General features: G+C 40.5%; 1 protein-coding gene across 1 annotated transcript in view; it reads left to right on the top strand.

Moving 5' to 3' along the window:
• SLC16A10 (solute carrier family 16 member 10) overlaps window positions 1-21,964 on the top strand; it is a 136,207-nt gene that overhangs the window by 924 nt on the left and 113,319 nt on the right. The window lies entirely within an intron of this gene.

Here is a 21,964-nt window from a genome sequence, read left to right as displayed (position 1 = left end):
AGACAGCCAGATCAGGGACTGGGAAGAGGGAGGTGAAGGGTTGCCCTTTCCTAGTGTGTTCTTTGTCATATTTAATCATATACCAAATTAGATGAAAAAGGTGCAGACTTAAAATTTTTTTTCTGTGTAGAGGGTTGGTTATTACCTGATCTACCAAATCCAAGACCTTCTGTATAATGCCTTTACATACATTATTTCATGTCATCCTGCAAGGCGGGCGTTGTCAACCCCATTTAGGTGAGAAAAGTGAAGCTTGTTGAAATAAAGTGTCCTAATGAGCCCAGAATGGAGATGAGACACACATCTTATGACTTAAAGGGCCAAGTGATTTCCATTACTAAATCAGGCTCCCTCTTTGCCATTTGGGCAACTATATGGTTAATGGTCCTTTTTTTTTTTAACTTTAATTTTCGTTTATTTTTAGAGTTTTCCTTAGGTCTTTAGTGTGCATACAAAAAATACACAAGACTCGTAACAAATTCTAAGAGAGAGGTAATGTTGGGAGTTTTAAAGCCTTATATATAAAGAGTATTATACTATATGTATCATTATTCAGCTTTTCTTCTACTCTGCATTGTTTGCAGTTTATCCCCATAATACCTCAATTTGAGCTGGTAGCTTAAATTCTTTACATTTTAACTCATAGTTTTCCATTGTATGAATATATTATACTTTATATGCATTTTTCCTTTAATAAACATTTAGGTTACTTCCAAATTTACTATAGACAATGCTGCCATGCATATTCTTGTACATTGGCTCCTTGCGCATGTGAATCAGGTACCATATTTAACCTGGAATTTCTGTTCCTTAAATAGCTTTTAAAGCTGCTGTGTTCTGCAGGTCACAGGATACAAAAGTGTTCAAAATGTAATATGATGTACCTGCTTGGAAGGCAACTATTGTACAGTTTAGCAGGATAGATATGCATATGTAGTAGTAAACAAAAATTATTTTGTGTCTTTTCTCTATGAGTATCGGGTATCTGGGAGGGAAAAGCCCAAGGAGGCAGAATTCACAGAGTCAACATTTTAAGACTAGGTCCTTCAGCATTTAGCATATTCTTGCCTGGGATTACAGACGTTTATTGAAGTCAAAACACCAAAACAAAACAGTCTTTTGTTTACCACTGGTTTTGCAAACTCAGGTGAGTAGATCCATTGCTATCTGTGGAGTGTCTTATTTTTTCTCCTTCCTAACTTTTTTTGAGAGAGAGTGAGCAACTGCTGGAGAGAGACCATAGCTTTACCAGGGATCAGAGTTTTGCAGTGTCGAAGCCTCTGTATCTACCGTCCCCAAGGTTCCCATTGCTACAACAGGCCAATTCTGGGTAGCTGAAGGGGAGGGAGGCCACAGGGACCTGCTCTCTTGAACTTTTTGAAACTCTCTATTTTCAGTTTTGTTGAATGTCTTTCTCCATTTACTCATTTAAATCCTTGATGGCTTTCAGCTGTGTTTGTGTGTGTGGGGGTGTGTACCACACAAACAAGTATACAGGGGTGCCAGCTAAATACTGAAGATCTTTGTGCTCATCTGCATGACTGCCATGTGCGGTTGGTTGTGCCCTTGCACAAAGGTACACAATTCAGGGTCAGTGGTGACTGGAAACCAGCCTGTGCTCTGGGTGCCTTTTACTTAATTCCTGCAGAGGGGCCCTGTGCACTTGTAACGGCCCTGTGTAACACCCCAGCTAGATGGCACAAAAGCCTGTACTTGTACTTGGTCGATATGTGAAACATGTACAGCAGATAAACTTTAAGGTCTGAGGTCACCTCATCGGTGAAAAAATGGTGACAGGATAGTCTTTTAGCCAGTTAATGTTGAGATCCACCCCCCTTCTGTCTCTCTCTCCTTTCTTTGCTCCCTTCTTCCTTCCTCTCATTCTCTCTCTCCCCACTTTCTCTTTCCCTCCCTCCCTCCATCTCTCACACTCACTCACACACACGCGCGTGCGCACACGCACACACACACGTGTTTCATATAAAGTCTCATCTACAGTAGGCCCTGAAGTGTTTGAGAACACCTGCTTTGAAGTTTGACTCTTCAGTCTTTTTTATTTGGATATTCTAATGCTGAGTCATCTGTGATCAAACGTATGCTAACTTCAAGTACAACGTAAAACATATCTGGAACTGTTCAAGGCTTTTATTTTTTCAAAGTTTCGAAGTCTGGAACAGAGAGACTAGAGCCCGTGCATTCCATATCCTCTCCCTCCTTTTCTCTTTCATTTTTAAAAAATTAATTAATTTATTTTTGGCTGTGTTGGGTCTTCGTTTCTGTACGAGGGCTTTCTCTAGTTGCGGCAAGCGGGGGACGCGCTTCATCGCGGTGCGCGGGCCTCTCACTATCGCAGCCTCTCGTTGCCGAGCACGGGCTCCAGATGCGCAGGCTCAGTAGATGTGGCGCAAGGGCTTAGTTGCTCCGCGGCATGTGGGATCTTCCCAGACCAGGGCTCGAACCCGTGTCCCCTGCATTGGCAGGCAGATTCTCAACCACTGCGCCACCGGGGAAGCCCTCGGTCCATTTTCTATTACGTTATTCATGATTGATAATTCCGGCATTAGAGGGCAGTCTCCACGTGTTCATTAGCTTCTTTATAATTATAAGCCCAAGGATACACAGGGAGGTGGTGTTGGAATGGGAACCTAGGCTTCCAAATGATGGTTCATATTTCTCGAGAACTTCACATGTGCCAGGCCCAGTGCTAAGCACTTTACATGCACTCCTATTTTAAACCTTACTGCAACTCCATGAGATAGGCTTTATTTTTAAAGAAACTTATCTGTTGAGCTTTTATTTATTATTTATTTAATTTATTTATGTATTTTGGCTGTGCCGGGTCTTCGTTGTGGCATGCGGGATCTTTAGTTGCGGCATGCATGTGGGATCTAGTTCCCCGGCCAGAGATTGAACCCGGGCCGCCTGCATTGGGAGCATGGAGTCTTACCCACTGGACCACCATGGAAGTCCCGAGATAGGCTTTATTTAATCTTTCTTTTCCAATGTGGAAACTCAGGCTTATAGAGATTAAGTAAGTGGTGGAGCCAGGGTTCAACCTCAGGTTTATGTGACTTCAGAAGCTAGGTTTTTAATGCTTGATCATATTGCATTGGCTAGATAACATTCTGCTAATCCAGTGTTCTTTATGTTTGGTTAATTCAAGTGTTAGAAATTGATTGAGTACTATACCGAGAATCCTGGCGTTAGAAAAGAGGTCTGAAAGATTAGGGTCCCTGTTTCTTGGTCTTACTTGGCTGTCAGTAAGCAGTTGCCAGTTGTTGATGTCTCGTTGAAATAGGTTTTTGGGTGTTCCCTGGTGGTCTAGTGGTTAGGATTTGGTGCTTTCACTGCTGTGGCCCGGGTTCAGTCCCTGGTTGGGGAACTGAGATCCTGCAAGCCGTGCGGCGTGGCCAAAATTAAAAAAGAAAGAAAGAATTAGGTATTTTTTTTTGTGGTATGCGGGCCTCTCACTGCTGGGGCCTCTCCCGTTGCACAGGCTCCGGACGCACAGGCTCAGCGGCCATGGCTCACAGGCCCAGCCGCTCCGCGGCATGTGGGATCTTCCCAGACCGGGGCACGAACCTGTGTCCCCTGCATTGGCAGGCGGACGCTCAATCACTGCGCCACCAGGGAAGCCCAGAAAGAATTAGGTTTTTGAAGTATAGGGAGATGTTCACGGAGAAGCAAGATAATTTCACATGGCATTCAAGAAGAAGTCTGGGGTTTCCTTTGAAGAACCAGGCTCCTTTAGACTGATCCATACCAGGACAGTACTTCAAGGCAGAACTGAAGAGGAACCTTCCTCAGGCTTTACTTTTTCTCTTCAGGGCTCTCTTACCTCTTTCTGTGTCACTGACGATCCACCCAAAATTTCTCAGGAAAAGGGCGTGGAGAAATTCATTCACACTAAGGTATAAGCGAGTTTACACATCTTAATGTTACTCCTTATTCATTCTACAAATGTTTACCAAGTATCTGACACCCTCTGTGCTGGGCACTGGAGGTGGTAATAGAGAGAGGAAGTCAGCTGTTCCCAAGGAGAACAGCTGATTCCCTTTTGATCTGCTGTGGGATACAAATAAGTAAACAGAGTACTTCTCTTTGCAGTATACCAGGACTCAGTCTTAATGTAAGAGGCTGAAATTCTAAGGAAATTCCCACCAACGGTGGAGGCTGGGAACGGCATTGGATGGCCTCTTTCTCTGTGGCAATAAATCTCACTTGGTGAAATTAAGACTTTGGAAAGGGGAAGAAAGCCGAACTCTGATTTAGGCAGTAGATCCAATTAAAAATGTTGAGTGCATCACAGCCCTATTACGTTATTTTGGCTCCTGTTGACATGGCACTCAGAGATATGCCTTGCACATACTGCTGTGTTAGAAAGGTCCATCAGAGGGAGCAAGCTGAGCTTGAGTTATCGTTTTATCTGTTCATATGTACGTGCTTCTTGCCCGGATAGGGGGAAGTCAGACACTTTTGGGAAAACTAAAACAGATACTACAATTAACTGGAACATTGTTTTCCCTTAGAAATTGCAACTTTGCTTTAACTGGTTATTGGAAAACCTATTTTTAGTTCCTTCATGGAACTGAGAAAGATTCTAGGGTTCTTTTAGCTTCCTGACACAGTGTTGTGGATATTCTCTGGGATATTACTAGGGTATTAGTCTAGTTTCCTTATCTACTTTCTTCCTGGAAAAAGAAAAAAATATTTTAGTGGTATATTGATGTTTAAAAACTATTTAAAACAAGTATGTTTTCAGAATCAGTATTTAGGGTCATTAGTGATATTCTTTTTTTTTTTTTTTTTTAGTGATATTCTTTTGAAGAAATTATGTCTTTGTGGTCCAGAGGCCTGGTCAAGAAGACCCCTACTTCTTTTAGTAATTCCCAAAATGTGTTCTTTAATAGCCTTTCTTTAAAGAAGAGGCCTGTGGTTAAATAAGTTTGAGAAACACTGCACATTATCTTCCTCTTTTGGATATTTTCAAGTATAAATCAAGGTATTAAAAATTCAATTCAGTTTTAAAGGAAAGTAGGCAATCAAAAAGTCCAAAAAGGGACGCTCTTTGGTTATAATCATTAACGCAACTCTGCCTTCCCTGTGTGGAGGTAGATTGCTCTTCAGATAGTTATAATCACAAAGTAGGAGTTTTAGTAGCATTTAGGGATGAGTGCATCGTGCAACACCTCTCAACGTGGTCTTACTAGCACCTCTGAAAGTTTAAGTCAGTTAGCTCTTCCTGAAGGTTTTTTTTAAAAAAAAGCTTTTGCATTTACATACTGATATTATGCTGATATATACATACTGCAATTGTATGCTACACCTGAACTTACAGGAGGTTTTGGCTATAGCTCAGAACTGAACTGCTATGTCTGGTTTTTATGGAGAGGGCTTTATTTTTGGTGGGGAAAGCTGTCTGCATAGCTAACCATTTCTATGTCATAGGACAGTTTTTGGTAATGGTGTTTTCTTAAGATGGTTTCAGTGAACGAATGATCTGATTCGTGGTCCTATACTATATACATGTTTCACTATAAGGAAAATACCTGACTCTTATTTGCACTCAAAGAGAGGTTGAAAAGCCAAGAGAACTCACTTATGGCAGCTGTTACGATGCTTGAATTTCCTTCATTCTCTTCCATCTTAAAACATCCAACCTTATATTCCATGTGAATTCATCTAAACTGCCTGTTAAAATAAGTTATTAGACCACAAAAATTGTTCCGGGATTTTGGAATAATAAAGACATGAGCATGGTGTGAGCATTTCATACTCTGTTTCCAGAATGTTTCTGAGTTCAGAGCAAGACTGAAAAGTGTAAATAGTGTGTAGTGAATTCTGATTAAGTACAACAATATGAGTATTTCTGTCATGTTTTATCGTAGAATTTTTATCAATAGAATTAACAGTCTAAAGAACCAACTCAACCAAAAATAAAAGTGTATGAATTATTTCAGGAGAGGTTTTGAAGTATCTTTTAGAATAAATTGTACTCTGTTCTCTTGATGTGATTTGTTGTATCATTTTTATATGGGTCCTTGTTTTTTTTTTTTTTTTTGCGGTACGCGGGCCTCTCACTGCTGGGGCCTCTCCCGTTGCGGAGCACAGGCTCCGGACACGCAGGCTCAGCGGCCATGGCTCACGGGCCCAGCTGCTCCGTGGCATGTGGGATCTTCCCGGACCGGGGCACGAACCCGTGTCCCCGGCATCGGCAGGCGGACTCTCAACCACTGCGCCACCAGGGAAGCCCTATGGGTCCTTGTTGGATCCATGTTGCAGTTCCTTGAGGCTTGGTCCCAGGCCATGTGCTTGCTTCACTTTTCTTGCCTTCCCTGGGTGTCTTATATGCCCTGTGGCTCCAGCCACTATCTTGGGGTGTTATTTCCAAATTTCTTCTTTGTGTTCAAGACCCATATTACCTATTTCTAGAAAATTCCATTTGGATGCACAGGTACATCATACTTAGCTAAAATGAACTCATTTCTTAGCCACCCCACTTAGTGTTCACCTGCCACCAAAAACAACAGCCCACCTGTGGATAGGCGTAACCTTCCTTCTGAATTCTCTCAGTGCATAACACCTCTGATGGCTCATGTCAGAAACCTGAAATCCATCTTAATTTCTTATTTCTCCTCTTTCCTTTCCTATTTCATTAAATTAGACAGTCCTTTTGTGTTTACCTCCTTAATGCCTCATAAGTCAATCCCTGTCTTTTCCTTTAGTGCTGTGCCTTAATTCATGCCTTCATTACTTTTGGCCTCAATTATTGTCATAACCCATTAACTGGTCTACCTGTCCTCAGTTATACAAGTGAGTGGTTTTCCTGAAACATTGGACCATATCATTTTTCTATTTAAAAGCCATCAGTGATACCCATTAGTTCTGGGAAAACCAAATGCCTTTGAGCACTGGCCCTTGCCTGACCCTCTAGCCTTGCTTCTCACCTCTCTCCCATCTTGCGCGGCATGCAGGATCTTAGTTCCCTGACCAGGGATTGAACCCGGGCCCCCTGCAGTGGGAGCGTGGAGCCCTAACCACTGGACCGCCAGGGAATTCCCTCTCCCTTCTTGCTTTTTACGCTCCAGCCTAGCCGAAGGTCTTGCACTTTTCCAAATCTGTCCTGCTGTCTTTGCCTCTGTGACTTTATGTGTGCCACTCCTCTCTTCAGTGTGGTTGTTGGTCCTTATAAGGTTCTGATGAAATGGTTGGCCATTTTATTTCTTTTATCACAACTATGGGATAAACAATGTTTTTATGCAACTGTTATGTTTTGGGGGGATGCATGTGGAATGTTTTGGGGGTAGCACGAATTCAAATGAGTTACGAATTAAGCTTAGAGTAGAGTGGAAGAAATAGAACCTAATTTCAACCCATCTAATCTAGCATTCTGTGAAAGGCACTTTTAAGATAATCCATATTTGTTTAAGTGATAATTTGCATAGTTCTTTACCATAAAGAAAGGGTTTTCATATACATTACTCAATTTTATTTTTTTAGAGTAGCATTGTAGTGTGTCATTACCTCTATTTATAGATAGTGAAGTTGCAACTTGCACGGTTTAAGGTTGGGACACATGATATCAGTATTTACATCCGTTAAGTTGAATTTAAGAGCATCTTTTTATCTGGACAAAGATTTATCCTTCTGTTAAAATTGTCTTGAAATGTAGAATACTGCCTTTTTATCCCCTTGAAACTATTTTCTGCATATTTACCTAAATGTTCGCTAGAACCTTTAGTGTCTCCTACCCAAGTTATCAGAAATCCTGTGAAGTCGTCCAATCCATTCCATTTAGAGTTATCGCAACCCAGCTAGAGATCTGATCTCATATTGAAGTGAAACAAACCTTAACGAAAACAAACGAAACCCCAAACACTGCTCCAACAGTCAGCTCACCCCAGCTCTGAGCACCCGTCTAGGCTGGTGCCACCCAGGCACAACTGTGGGTGTTTTTATTGGCAGTGTTTCAGAAGGAACAACTCCAGCTCTCCTGGGACCTGTGCAGAAGCACTACACAGAGCCACCCTCTAGGACTGGAGTAATGGAGGAAAGCAGTGCTCCTAGTTATCTGTGTACCAGATGTGTGTGATCATACCTTAGCTAAGTTATCTTCATTAACAGCAAAATGACTGCATTCCGCCTTGCATGTAGGAACTAGAACTAGGAAATTGAGGAGGTGACTTGCCTTATTCCCAAATTGAAGTCTTTTTTCATTTCACTAAGTTTTTAAATTTTATTTTATTTTATTTCATTTTTTTAAGAAGGTGGCCAGATGGAATTTCTAACTTTATTACATGCTTATATTAATGTAGTCATGATTTTCTTTTTTTTAAATTTAAAAATTTTTAAATTTTTTGGCTGTGTTGGGGCTTCATTGCTGCACGCGGGCTTTCTCTAGTTGCGGTGAGCGGGGGCTACTCTTTTTTGTAGTTTGCGGGCTTCTCATTGCGGTGGCATCTCGTTGTGGAGCACGGGCTGTAGGCATGCGGGCTCAGTAGTTGTGGTACGTGGGCTCCGTAGTTGTGGTGCGTGGGTTCTAGAGCGCAGGCTCAGTAGTTGTGACGCACAGGCTTAGTTGCCCTGTGGCATGTGGGATCTTCCTGGACCAGGGATCGAGCCCGTGTCCCCTGCATTGGCAGGTGGATTCTTAACCACTGTGCCACCAGGGAAGTCCCACTAAGTTTTTTTAATTGAAGTGTAGTTGATTTACAATGTTGTATTAATTACTGCTGTACAGCAAAGTGATTCAGTTATACATATAACTGAATTATTTTTTTTTATATTCCTTTCCATTATGGTTTCTCATAAGATATTGAATACAGTTCTTTTTGCTATATAGGACCTTGTTGTTTATCCATTCTATATATAAAAGCTTACATCTGCTAACCCCAACCTCCCACTCCATCCCTCCTCCAACCCCCTCCCCCTTGGCAGCCACCAGTCTTCTCTATGTCTGTGATTCTGTTTCTGTTTCATAGATAGGTTCATTTGTGTCATATTTTTAGATTCCACATACAAGTGATATCATATGGTATTTGTCTTTCTCTTTCTGACTTACTTAACTTAGTATGATAATCTCTAGTTGTGTCCATGTTGCAGCAAATTGCATTATTTCATTCTTTTTAATGGCTGAGTAGTATTCCATTGTATATATATATATATATATTGGGTTGGCCAAAAAGTTTGGGGTTTTCTGTAAGCTGACTCTAACAGTGCTTAGTTGTCTTTAAGTTCATTAGAAACAATTTTGTTGGATTGTATTGTGACAGCTGTCATATCAGCGTGCACTTAAAAAAAAAACTTATCAAAATTGGTGAATTTTTGTGTAGCCATTTCAATATTGAAGATGGAAGAAAAAAGGCAATATTTTCGGCATATTATGCTTTATTATTTCAAGAAAGGTAAAAATGCAAATCAAATGTAAAGAAAAGATTTGTGCAATGTATGGAAAAGGTGCTGCGACTGATCGAATGTGTCAAAAGTGGTTTGCGAAGTTTAGTGCTGGAGATTTCTCACTGGACGATGCTCCACGGTTGGTAGTCCAGTTGAAGTTGATAGTGATCAAATCGAGGCATTGAGAACAATCAAAGTTATACCATGTGGGATATAGCCAACATACTCAAAATATCCAAATCAAGTGTTGAAAATCATTTGCACCAGCTTGGTTATGTTAATCGCTTTGATATTTGGGTTCCACATAAGTTAAGTGAAGAAAACTTTCTTCACTGTATTTCTGTCTGCAATTCTCTACTTAAGCACAATGAAAACGTTCCGTTTTTTAAAATAAATTGTGACAGGCGATGAAAAGTGGATACTGTACAGTAATGTGGAACGGAAGAGATTGTGGGGCAAGTGAAATGAACCACCACCAACCGCAACGAAGGCTGGTCTTCATTCATAGAAGGTGATGTTGTGTATATGGTGGGATTGGAAGGGAGTCCTCTAATTATGAGTTCCTTCCAGAAAACCAAACGATTAATTCCAAGAAATACTGCTCCCAGTTAGACCAACTGAAGGCAGCACTCGACGAAAAGCATCCGGAATTAGTCAACAGAAAATGCATAATCTTACATGAGGATAACGCAAGGCCGCATGTTTCTTTGATGACCAGGCAAAAACTGTTACAGCTTGGCTGGGAAGTTCTGATTCATCCGCTGTATTCACCAGACATTGCACCTTCGGATTTCGATTTATTTTGGTCTTTACAAAATCCTCTTAATGGAAAAAATTTCATTTCCCTGTAAGACTGTAAAAGGCACCTGGAACAGTTCTTTGCTCAAAAAGAAAAAGTTTTGGAAGATGGAATTATGAAGTTGCCTGAAAAATGACAGAAGGCAGTGGAACAAAACGGTGAATACATTGTTCTTTAAAGTTCTTGGTGAAAATGAAAAATGTATCTTTTATTTTTACTTAAAAACTGAAGGAACTTTTTGGCCAACCTAGTATTACATCTCCCTTATCCATTCATCTGTCAATGAATGACATTTAGGTTGTTTCCATGTCTTGGCTATTGCATTTCACTAATTTTTAATTATGGGGATACATATGAAATAAAGATTTGAAATAAGGTATGTGGACCAAAGCAGTGTTTCTAACCCGCTTTGTTCCCAAACATAAAAGTCCCATAGCTGTTGAAAATTTTGATACACACCTCCAAGGGTAGTTTAACTTTTGAGTGAGATTCCCTAATACCCGGAAGATAAAGCCATGTTTCTTTATTTTTCCACCAGCTAAGATTTTGTCCCTTTACTTTTAGTGGTATTATGGAAATAATTAAGATTTTTTTTTTTGGCCGCACCACGTGGTATGTGGAATCTTATTTCCCCCACCAGGGATTGAACCCAGGCCCCTGCGGTGAAAGTGCCGAGTCCTAACCACTGGATGGCCAGGGAATCCCCTAGGATTCTTTATTTGTTGTTTTGAAGACAAAAGTATAATACTGAATACGCTTTTTAAAACTAAGTGTGGAGCTTCCCTGGTGGCGCAGTGGTTGAGAGTCCGCCTACCGATGCAGGGGACATGGGTTCGTGCCCCGGTCTGGGAAGATCCCACATGCTGTGGAGCGGCTAGGCCCGTGAGCCATGGCTGCTGAGCCTGCGCGTCTGGAGCCTGTGCTCCGCAACGGGAGAGGCCACAACAGTGAGAGGCCTGTGTACCGCAAAAAAAAACCCCAAAAAACTAAGTGTGCCTCTCTGATATGCTCCTCTTGGTGAGGGGGAACTGTGCTGCCTTCCTCCTCCAGTCCCCCAACTTGAGAATCAGTGACTGGAGTTTTGAATTCAGTTCAAGGTATGCGTTTCTATCATTAGACAGTTAAATCTAAGGTCAGTGGTTAAATTAACGTATAAAACTCAGGGAAAGGTGCATTGGTCTGTGGTTCAGCTTTACCCTTTTTTTTTTTCTTTGCTAAAGAGTAAATTGCATCAACAGTGTTCTGCATGTGTTCAGAAAGTCAAAATTTATTTAGTCTTGTGACCAACTTAGACTGGATCCAAAAAACAATTCTGAGATACGTTTCATTAGAGTAGAAAACCACTACTCATTAAACAGAGGTATTTATTGACTTTTTCTGTGTAGGTACTAATGCCAAGTGGGGTGGGTTGCTCTGGTGACTGGTTTTAATAGTAAAAACCTTTTCATCTTGCTTAATTATCCTTTTTATTAGTTTTGACTTCAAGTTCCAATTTCAAATGTCAGCATCTCAAAGGATTCACATTTGTCAATGGTTGTTTAAACAATGGCATTCCACAAAGTTAATTGATGTTTTAGCACAGATGGGGGCAGAAAATTGCAGTTGTTTTCCTGCAGTAATGTAACACTTGAACTTTGGCAGCAGTACCCCCAACTCCAAAGTTACCTCCCAGTGCCAGGTTTTTGGACTTCTTAGTCTCTGTTGGTTTATCTGTAGCTTCTAGTTTTTCTATGTTGAACAAGTGTTGCTTTTATAATAGTAATAATTAACCATTAGCATTAGATGTATTAACTTTAATGACTGTAATAGTAAATTTGGCCTAAGATGAAGCGGTTTTGTGGGAATAAATGATAGATGTATGGAGTTTTCATCGTAGTTGTTAGGTTTTGTCTCTTCTCAGAGAAAAATGTTAATTATGGAATAGGCTGGAACTGGTAAAGGGAACTGATTTTAGTTTTATAATGACAATCTTTCGTTAATTGTATATAAACAGATTAGGAGGAGAGGCTTTTTTTTTTTTTTGGCTGTGTCGCACAGCTTGTGGGATCCTAGTTCCCCGACCAGGGATCGAACCCGTGGCTCCTACATTTGAAGTGTGGAGTCTTAACCACTGGACCACCAGGAAAGTCCCAGGGAACTGATTTTAAATCATGTTACATTATTTGACCACATTTTGTTTTGGATCAAAATGGAGATATTTAATATCAGATGGACAGTCACTAAGAGCTAGATCATGCGATGCTAATCATACCTGAGCCCCAGCCAGACACAGCGCAGAAAATTATTATTGATATTTCTCTTTTGAGGGACGGGTAGAGGGACTAGAGAAGGGGCAGAAGAGATAATAGATGAATATTTGTGTTTGTATGCATAATTTTAAATCCAGAGTGATAAATAATTACTAATCAAGAATCCTCTTGTTTGGTGGTTCTTTTGTGTTTCTGGTACACAGGCTACTTGTATGAGGGCAAAGGCAAATAGAGCATTCCCCACAGTTTGCTGCTGGCCACCAGAAAAAAAAAAGCTCAAAGCCGCATTGTGTTGCCACCAGAAAAAAAAAAATCTTTGCCTGGATAAAAATGGTTACATATTAAATGACTATTTAAACTAAAAGATTTAAAATGATGCTTTTAAATGACCTAAATTTTAGCTCAGTGTTCTTTATAAAAATATGAGAGTTTATCATTTCTTTCAATAAATTTGTGTCTGTAAAATGATGCTCAGTAGGACAGAAGACTGACCCTTTTCCAGAAATGTGAAATCTTGAATCTAAGCAAAAAGAAATTGTAATTAGTTCAGTTTTATTGGTTTGGAATTTGTAATTATTTGGAGAGGGGTTTGGTTTGTCTTTTCACACACTCCTGCAGTTGTAGCATTATAAGGAGTCTTCCTGAAAGAATGCATGCCTTTCAGACACTTTTTAAAAAATATATATTTATTTTATTTATTTATTTTTGTCTGCGTTGAGTCTTTGTTGCTGCGCTTGGGCTTTCTCTAGTTGTGGCAAGCAGGGGCTACTCTTCGTTGCAGTGCGTAGGCTTCTCCTTGCAGTGGCTTCTCTTGTTGCAGAGCATGGGCTCTAGGTGCACGGGCTTCAGCAGTTGTGGCACGAGGGCTCAGGAGTTGTGGCTTGCGGGCTCTAGAGCGCAGGCTCAGTAGTTGTGGCACACGGGCTTAGTTGCTCCACGGTGTGTGGGATCTTCCCGGACCAGGGCTTGAACCCATGTCCCCTGCATTGGCAGGCAGATTCTTAACTACTGCACCACCAGGGAAGTCCCTCAGACACTTTTTTCAACAAAGCTGAGGAATACCAAACTTTAACTCTTTAAATTTACAATTGATGTCATTAGCACAGAGCCACAGTTCCTTATCTGAAATTCTTGGGGCCATATGTGTTTTGGGGTCGAATTTTTTTGATTTTAAAAAAGTAACCTGGTTCATACAGCTGTGTTTTTTACCCCCTGTCCCTCCCCTCCCAGGGGAGTCTGAGGCAGCACCCTATAATCTAATACACTGATATTTCTGCAAAAAAATGTATGGCTATTCAGAGTAATTGGGACAAATAGAGACCATAAGTACCCTCATGTCAGTTCAGATCATGTTTTACTTCCAAGTGAGTATTGATGCCATCTTATAAAAAAACTTTGGGTTTGGGATTCCAAAGTTGGAAATAAGGAACTGTAGATTTATATGTGAATATTTTGCTTTCTGTTTCTCAGTGAACAATATTTTTAAGGTACATTTTTCTTTATTAGGTAGCGTACCTGCTTCATGTTTTCAGTAAATGTGATATTCGGCTATCATACTGATCTACCCTAGATTACTCAGCCAGACCTCCTTTTGCTGGGTGTTTGAATCGCAGGCTGTGTTATGCAATGTAAATAATATATCTGTAGACATCTTTTTTTGCTGTACGCGGGCCTCTCACTGTTGTGGCCTTTCCCGTTGCGGAGCGCAGGCTCAGCGGCCATGGCTTACGGGCCCAGCCGCTCCGCGGCATGTGGGATCTTCCCGGACTGGGGCACGAACCCATGTCCCCTGTATCGGCAGGCGGACTCCCAACCACTGCGCCACCAGGGAAGCCCAGGACCCAGGTTCTTTAATACTCAACTATACACTGGGCTCATTAAATGAATGACAAGGAATTTGGTTTGGCAAGAGCCTAGGAATTGTAGAGGAAAGTCCCAGAAGATAAGGCTGGGAAAGAATGGGGAATGGAAGGTTTGAGTGCCGAGTTAAGAAGTTTGCATGTGATTTAATAGGCAATGGGAAGATATCAAGGATGTCTGAAGTGTGCCTTAAAAAATTGTGACTGGGTTGCAGAGGGAAAGAAAGAGGAGGAACATCAATTACGGAGGTCTTGGCTGAGAGCCGGGGTAGATTTGAGGCCCAGCAGTGGAAGTGGGAAGGAAGGGGTAGATGTGAGACATTTCAAAGGACAGACTGAGGGAAGTCTGGCAAGTGATGCGTGTGGACAGTGACATGGAAACAGATGATGCTTATGCCTGGGGACAGCATCTAAATAATTTTTGAACTAGGAGCCCCACATTTTCGTTTTGTACTCAGCCCTGCAAATGATATAGACAGTCCTGGATGGTGCCACTGACAGGACCAGGGGCATGTGGGGGAGGAGTTGACAGGGAAAGGCTGACTCAGATGTTAGACATATGAGTATGAAATGCCAGCAGGACATCAGGGGATGATGTTAAGCAGATAACTGGACACGTAAACCTGGAGCCTCAGAGTGGAGCTGAGGCTGGAGGTAGAGCTTTGGAAAGAGCCCATCTCTTTATGAGGAATGTGATGTTATCATAGAAACTGAGAAATTCTGTCTCAAGAAGCCCCAGGGGCTGCTCCTAGGTAGCTTAGTTGGTTTCCATTGAAATCATCTTATTTAAAAGTAACAACACTTCATCCTTAAAAAAAAAATCTTTCCAGCATTTAGATTTCTCTAATTCAGATTTGCAACTTTCCAAAGGTCAGATTGTATTTTTTACTGTCATTGTCTTAAGTATTTCCAAAACTTAGTCCTAAGACTTGTTTCTTTTTTTCTCCCTTTAGTTTTACGTGGCCTCTGAGACTATCTGCATTTACTGTTTCTTGCATTCACTGTATGATTAATTAAACCAGTCTGTAAGTCTTATTTTCAAGATGTTCTAGACCAAGAGCCTGTGGGAGTGGCTTAGAATCATTTCAATTAATTTATATATTTCTAATTTAAATGTAAAGTATTGATAGTGGTGGAAAACTTGTTCAACAGGAAGATGTTATCTTGTAGATCAGCCATCACAGAGTTTAGGAACTGAGTCAGCTACTCAGTTCCTCAGTTGTAGCAGTGAGACTCAAGTAAGATAAAAGAATGTCAAAGTGCTTTGGATGCACAACAGATATGTCAGACACTCTTGTTACTGAGTAGGTTGGCACAGTCCCTGTATGTGGGCGTGTGTGTTGACTCACGTGCTGTGCTGTAATCTCTCAGAATTCAGGTTCTGAATTGCTCTCTTGTGATTGAAGCCCAGCTGAAGGTGCTGGAAGTGCAGTGACCCTGGAGGAAGAACCAGTAAAAGCAGGGGGTGGGTGAAAGGGAATTGATGATTGTGCAAGAAGAGGGTATCTGCCTTATTTCATAAGCCAAGACACCCCTACCCCCTACCCTTCCTTCCAGTAACTGTTTCATCTTTTAGTACCTTTTGGCTTCACTTGCAAGGTCTGTATTAAAGCACATGTCAGGGTTTAAGGCAGTGTTTCGACCATGCTTGTCTACTGTTGTGCTTGTGGGGTTGAACGCAAGTACTGGCCTGATGACAAGTCAATTTGATATCCAGTGATCATGGGGAGGGGAGGCAGAGGGAAGGCCAACTCAAGTATTTTTTCCTCAGAGTTTGAGAAACAGAAGCCATATAGTCTTTTAAATCCCATGCCAACACACCAGAGAGATTTGCTAATACCAAAGGTCAGGAATCACGAAAGAGCAATGTATGTTTTTTGGTGTTGACTTGAAAATACACTGTTTTGTATAACTTAGTGTTCATTATGTGTATGCTATTATAATTAGTTGCTATACATGGTAGTTTTTTTTTGTAGCTTTGATTAGGAAACAAATATTGAGACACTTAAAGCAAAAGGCAGACTATTATTATTTTTTGGAAAAAAATCAGATAAAAGTAATGCTTAATCCAATTAAACTGTCTCTTCCTCTAATTCATCTTGATGACTTTGGGTGTCTGGTGGCAACTGAGAATGGGTTATGGAAAAATGTAAAGGCAATGTAATCCCTATTATTTATGGTCACTTAAGAGGATAAATTAATCACCAGCCACTAATCTTTGGATAATTACTCTGTTTAGCTGGAAATATCCTTAATTTCTGGAAAGCAAGTCAGTGAGTTAGTGGAACTGTCATAATTAATCAGCCTTTGTAAGACTAATTATAAGTGAATGGAAACTAGTTGCCTTCACCCTTTTCTCCCCTGCATTATAGCATGATCATTCTGTAACTCTGGAAACTGTATGTGGAACCACAGGGAACATACATTAATACACTATCTTGTGGTTTTTAATACACTATCTTGTGGTAAGCATTCATAGGTTTACCCCAGCTAAGGATTCACAGAACTGCCTTAACAGGTTAAGGCTTGCAACTTGTGTATGTATTTCTGGTTACTAGGACTAGACAAGAATTTTTTTTTTAAGATTTTTTTTTTGATGTGGATCATTTTTAAAGTCTTTATTGAATTTGTTACAGTATTGCTTCTGTTTTATGTTTTGGTTTTTTGGCCACGAGACATGTGGGATCTTAACTCCCCAACCAGGGATTGAACCTGCACGCCTTGCATTGGAAGGCAAAGTCTTAACCACTGGACCACCAGGGAAGTCAAATTGTTAGGATTAGGCAAATTGATAACATTATAAAATTGGTTTGAATATAGATTGTTTAGGAAGTGAGTCTTTTGCTGACAGCAGTTCCATTTATTTATGCCTTAAATATTTTGAAGGAGTCAACATAAACTACTGTATTTATTAGGTGCTAGTGGTGGGATGGGAATAAAGAAAAGTACACATTTCGATCCCAAGGGAATAAAATAAGGAGGAAGTCCTTGTCTCATGTTTTCCACATGGGTATAGTGTCTCAAAGACAGACCAGTGTTCACCTTTTGGAGTTTGAGGTCTTCATTCAAGAGGTTCCCAAAGAACCTTTTTGAGAGTCAATGAAATTGCTATGCAGGTGGAATCAGAGACATACTACTTATTTATCACAATCAGGATACTCCCATTTTGATAATAATAAAATTCACACACTTAATTGTTGCCTTGATAAGGTTTCTGGAAATAAAACAGAATTCTATGTATTGTTTCCAGTCAGTTAGAGAAGGATTTGTATTATTATGAGAAACACAATACTCTATATAGGACTGAATTACCATAGAACTAAAATATGAATTAGGACTATGGAAAACAAATGCAGACACAGAAATCTTTAGTAGAATGCATTTTATTTTTTATTTTAAAATATTTTTTATTTTAAAAATTTATTTATTTTTGGCTGCTTTGGGTCTTCGTTGCTGCTCATGGGTTTTCTCTGGTTGTGGCGAGCAGGGGCTACTCTTCGTTGCGGTATGTGGGCTTCTCATTGCGGTATGTGGGCTTCTCATTGCGGTGGCTTCCCTTGTTGCGGAACATGGGCTCTAGGTGTGCAGGCTTCAGTAGTTGTGGCATGCGGGCTCAGTAGTTGTGGCTCGTGGGCTCTAGAGCACAGGCTCAGTAGTTGTGGCACATGAGCTTAGTTATTCCACGGCATGTGGGATCTTCCCGGACCAGAGCTCGAACCTGTGTCCCCTGCATTGGCAGGCACATTCTTGAGCACTGCGCCACCAGGGAAGTCTCTAGGATGCATTTTAGAAGACTCACTTTAACTTTTGAAAGTCAGCTTTATTGAGGGATAATTTACATATGATAAAATTCACCATTTTAAGTCTACAATTTGATGAGTTTTGACAAATGTATAAGGTAATGTAATCACCACTGCAGTCATGATACAGGGCCTTCCATCACCCCACGATGTTGCTGCATGCCCCTTTGCAGCCAGTCTATCCCTGGAACCTCTGCCCCTGACAACTGTTGATCTGCTTTCTGTCACTATAGTTTTGCTTTTTCTAAAATTTTCTATAAATGGAATCCCACAGTATGTTTTCTTTTGTGTCTAGCTTTCACTCAGCATGGTGTTTTTGAGACTCTACCATGTCGTTGCATATGCAGTTGGCCCTCCATATCCATGGTTTCTCTATCCTGGGTTCAACCAACCACAGATAGAAAATATAAAGAAAAAAAATTCCAGAAAGCTCCAAAAAGCGGAACTGTAATTTGCCACATGCTGGCAACTGTTTACATAGTATTTACATTAGGTATTATAAGTAATCTGTTACTGAACCAAATTGGGTCTGCCGGAGGCAGGTCGTAAAGCCAATCCACTGACACTGGGTTGTGGTGAAAGAGAGCACAGTGTTTATTGCAGAGGCTTAAGCAAGGAGTCTAGGACAGCTTGTGTCAAAACGCCTGAACTCCCCATGGGTTTCAGCGAAACATTTTTAAAAGCCAGGTGTGGGAGGGGAGTCCCAGGGTGTGTGATCAGCTCATGTACAACTCTCTGATTGGTTGATGGTGAGGTAACAGGGCAGGGTCACAGGGGTTAACATTATCAATCCTCAGGTGCCATTAGGTCTGGGGGCTACATGCTCATGGTCAAGTAGTTAATTTCTTCCATTTGGTGGTGGCTTTAGCATCTGTAAAATAACTCAGGAAATGTGTGTCAGACACTATTATCTGCACTTCAGAGAGGAGCTAAAGCAGAGGATATGGGGGAGAGATCTGTCCCGGGAAGGCCCCAGAGGGTCCTGCTGGGTTACAACCTAGAGATGGTTTAAAGTATGTATACAAGAGGATGTGAATAGGTTATATGCAAATACTTCGTCACTTTATATAAGGGACTTGAGCATCTGCAGACTTTGGTATCTGCTGGGTTGCTGGAACCAACTCCTCTTAGATACTGAGGGACAACTGTGCTAGCAGTTCAGTCCTTTTTATTGCTGAGTAGTATTCCGTTGCATGCCTGTACTACAATTTTTTATCCATTCACATGTTGATGGACATTTGGGTTGTTTCCAGCTTTTGCCTGCTATGAATAGTGCTGCTATGAGCATTTGCGTGCAGGTCTTTGTGTGGACATATGTTTTTGTATCTCGTGCACCTTATTTTAATTTTCACTTTATTCTATAAGCTTACCTGTGTTTTTTAATTTAACAAGAGGATAATACTATGTATTTTTGTGTGTGTACGTGTGTGTGTATGTGACTGAATGAGGAGGTGAAATAGTATGCAAGGACTCTGGAAAGGCAGGTTTTTCACTTGGGTGATTTTAGGTGAATGGTGGTACTGCCAATCAAGAGAGTCAAATATGGCTGAGATTTTCTATTTTTAAAAAAAACTGAAGCGGGTCCATTGAAATGAGTCATTGGGAAATCACTGATGTCTTCAGCTAGCGTACACTCATTGGCCTGGGTGTGCAGGGAGTGGAGCAGTGACTGGGAGGTAGGGATGGTGGTGCAAGCTTAGAAGTGAGAAAGTGGAGAAATAGGGTGGTAGCTAGAAGAGGATTAGGGTCAGGGGTGGGGGGAATAACAATTTTTTTTTAAACATGGGAGTAGCTTGAGGAGAAGGAGCCTGTACAGAGGGAGAAGGTCAGGTTACCGAGTGGCTAGTTGATGGAGTAAGATTCATGAGCAGGTCACAGATGCGGGAATTCAGAGCACAGCTGCTGCTGCTGGTGAGGGGTGGGGGCAGTGCATTTGCCAGAGATGCCACCTATTGAGGACCTGGAGAGGGGAAAGTAAGAACGGAAACAAATGGAGGGGTAGGGTTGGTGAGGATCAGGAAACTGAGGGGGCCTTTGCTTCCTCTGAGAAGGAGGGTATGTGTTAAGCATAACGTGGGATTTAACAGCAGATTTGAGAGAGTGGCAAAGGTTTGGGAGCTGATTACTGTTAAGGAAAAGGATTGAGAAGAGTTCTGAGAACTGAACCGAGATTGGAAATATTGGAAATTGTGCATTTATAGTGAAAACCGTTTCTAAGGTTGTGGCTTTTTTTTTTTTTTTCTTTTTTTCCTTCTTAGCTGTGCTCTACAGGCTGTGTGAGCAGAGCAGGTGAACTGAACAATTCAGTAAGGTTAGAAGAGAATTGAAGCAAAGTAGTTTCACATTTTCTGTCTGCTTTCAGCTGTGTGCTGCATGGCTTTCTCTTCTCTCCACCTTTTATGCACCATTCTGAGATGCGGAAGTACTCACGTGCTCTAAGTCTTTGGTGAAGTTGATTCAACATTTAACAACCTAATACGATTTTTAAATGCTGTTTATTTTATTGTAGTAAAATATATATAACAAAATCTATCGTGTTAACCACTTTTAAGTGTACACTTCAGTGGCATTAAGTACATTCACAGTGTTGTGCATCCATCACCACTGTACCACAGTTTAAATTTGAAGCATGACTATCATCTCTTTTCCTCCCTTTCTATCACTTCTGATTTATAACTTTAACATAGTTCTTTTCTGGGTAGACTATTTGTATTTTTGAAATTGAGGTAGTGATAACAGTATGTACTGAGCTTAACTTTGGCAGGTGCTGTGCAAGGCACAAATTGTGGCATTAGCTTTCTCTCTGTTTGGTTGTAATTATGTGTTAATGTCTGTCTTCCTTACTAAATGTATAAGGCCCATGAGAGCGGAGGCTATCTATGTCTGCCTTGTTTACAATTATATCTCTACTGTCCAGCACAGTGCTTGACACATAGTGGGCATTCAGTGAAGTTTTTGAACAACTGAAAGTCCTTCACTGAGAGGATTTATTTGTTTAATAAGTTCTTTCTGAATGCTTCATATGAAGTAGGCAAAACTTGTATTCACTCATTAATACAGATTATACGGCATGGCACTTTCCAATGTCTAGTTAATGAGTAAAAATCAAAAAGGGTTTATATTTGCAGGTTCACCATGGAAGGTATTAGAGCAGACTGTGCATTAAACAAATGGCTGTACAGAATTGACAGCAATAATCCCAAAGCTTGAAGGCTGTGGGTTAATTAGGATAACTTGACAGAAAGTGAGTCAATCAAACTTGACAGTTGAAAGAATGTTCCAATAATTTATGTTCAAATACACATCAAATATGTCAGCAAGTAACAGGAACTTAAGTTGCAGAATGCTCCAAAACACCAGAATACCTGCAGAGTTTATGGCTTACAGAATGTTTTGGAGAAAGAAAATCAGTAAAATGGTTGGGGCTGTTTAGTTCTATTACGTTATACTAAATAAAATACACTAGAGTTTAAAATATTATCTTTCTTACAGGTAAAAAGATATAGTTTATTAATAAATTAATTGAGGAATTCTGTGTTTCTTTAAAGGTACATTTATTAATGAATTCAGTAATACTTTTATTTTTTAAGAAATATGCATAAATATGGGTGTTTCTGTTAGCTGCTATTAGATAAACTAGTGTCATAAGCTTGTGGTTAAATGGAGATAAAGGGGCAAAATACAACCTAAGTGTTAATTCTTACAGGGATGTATTATATTGCTACTTATCACAGTACGCCTCTGATTCTGGAAGGTAAGGACTCTGTATGTGTGTTTGGCCACTGAGGCTCTTTTTAGAAATAAAATCTGTCTCCATCAAGGTATTTTTGTATCATATGGAAAGAGAAAAGAAAAAGCTAT

Source organism: Phocoena sinus, chromosome 12, assembly GCF_008692025.1.
Source record: "Phocoena sinus isolate mPhoSin1 chromosome 12, mPhoSin1.pri, whole genome shotgun sequence".
Taxonomy (NCBI): domain Eukaryota; kingdom Metazoa; phylum Chordata; class Mammalia; order Artiodactyla; family Phocoenidae; genus Phocoena; species Phocoena sinus.
Note: the sequence above shows the minus strand (reverse complement) of the source record. Positions and strands in the feature narration are given on the sequence as shown.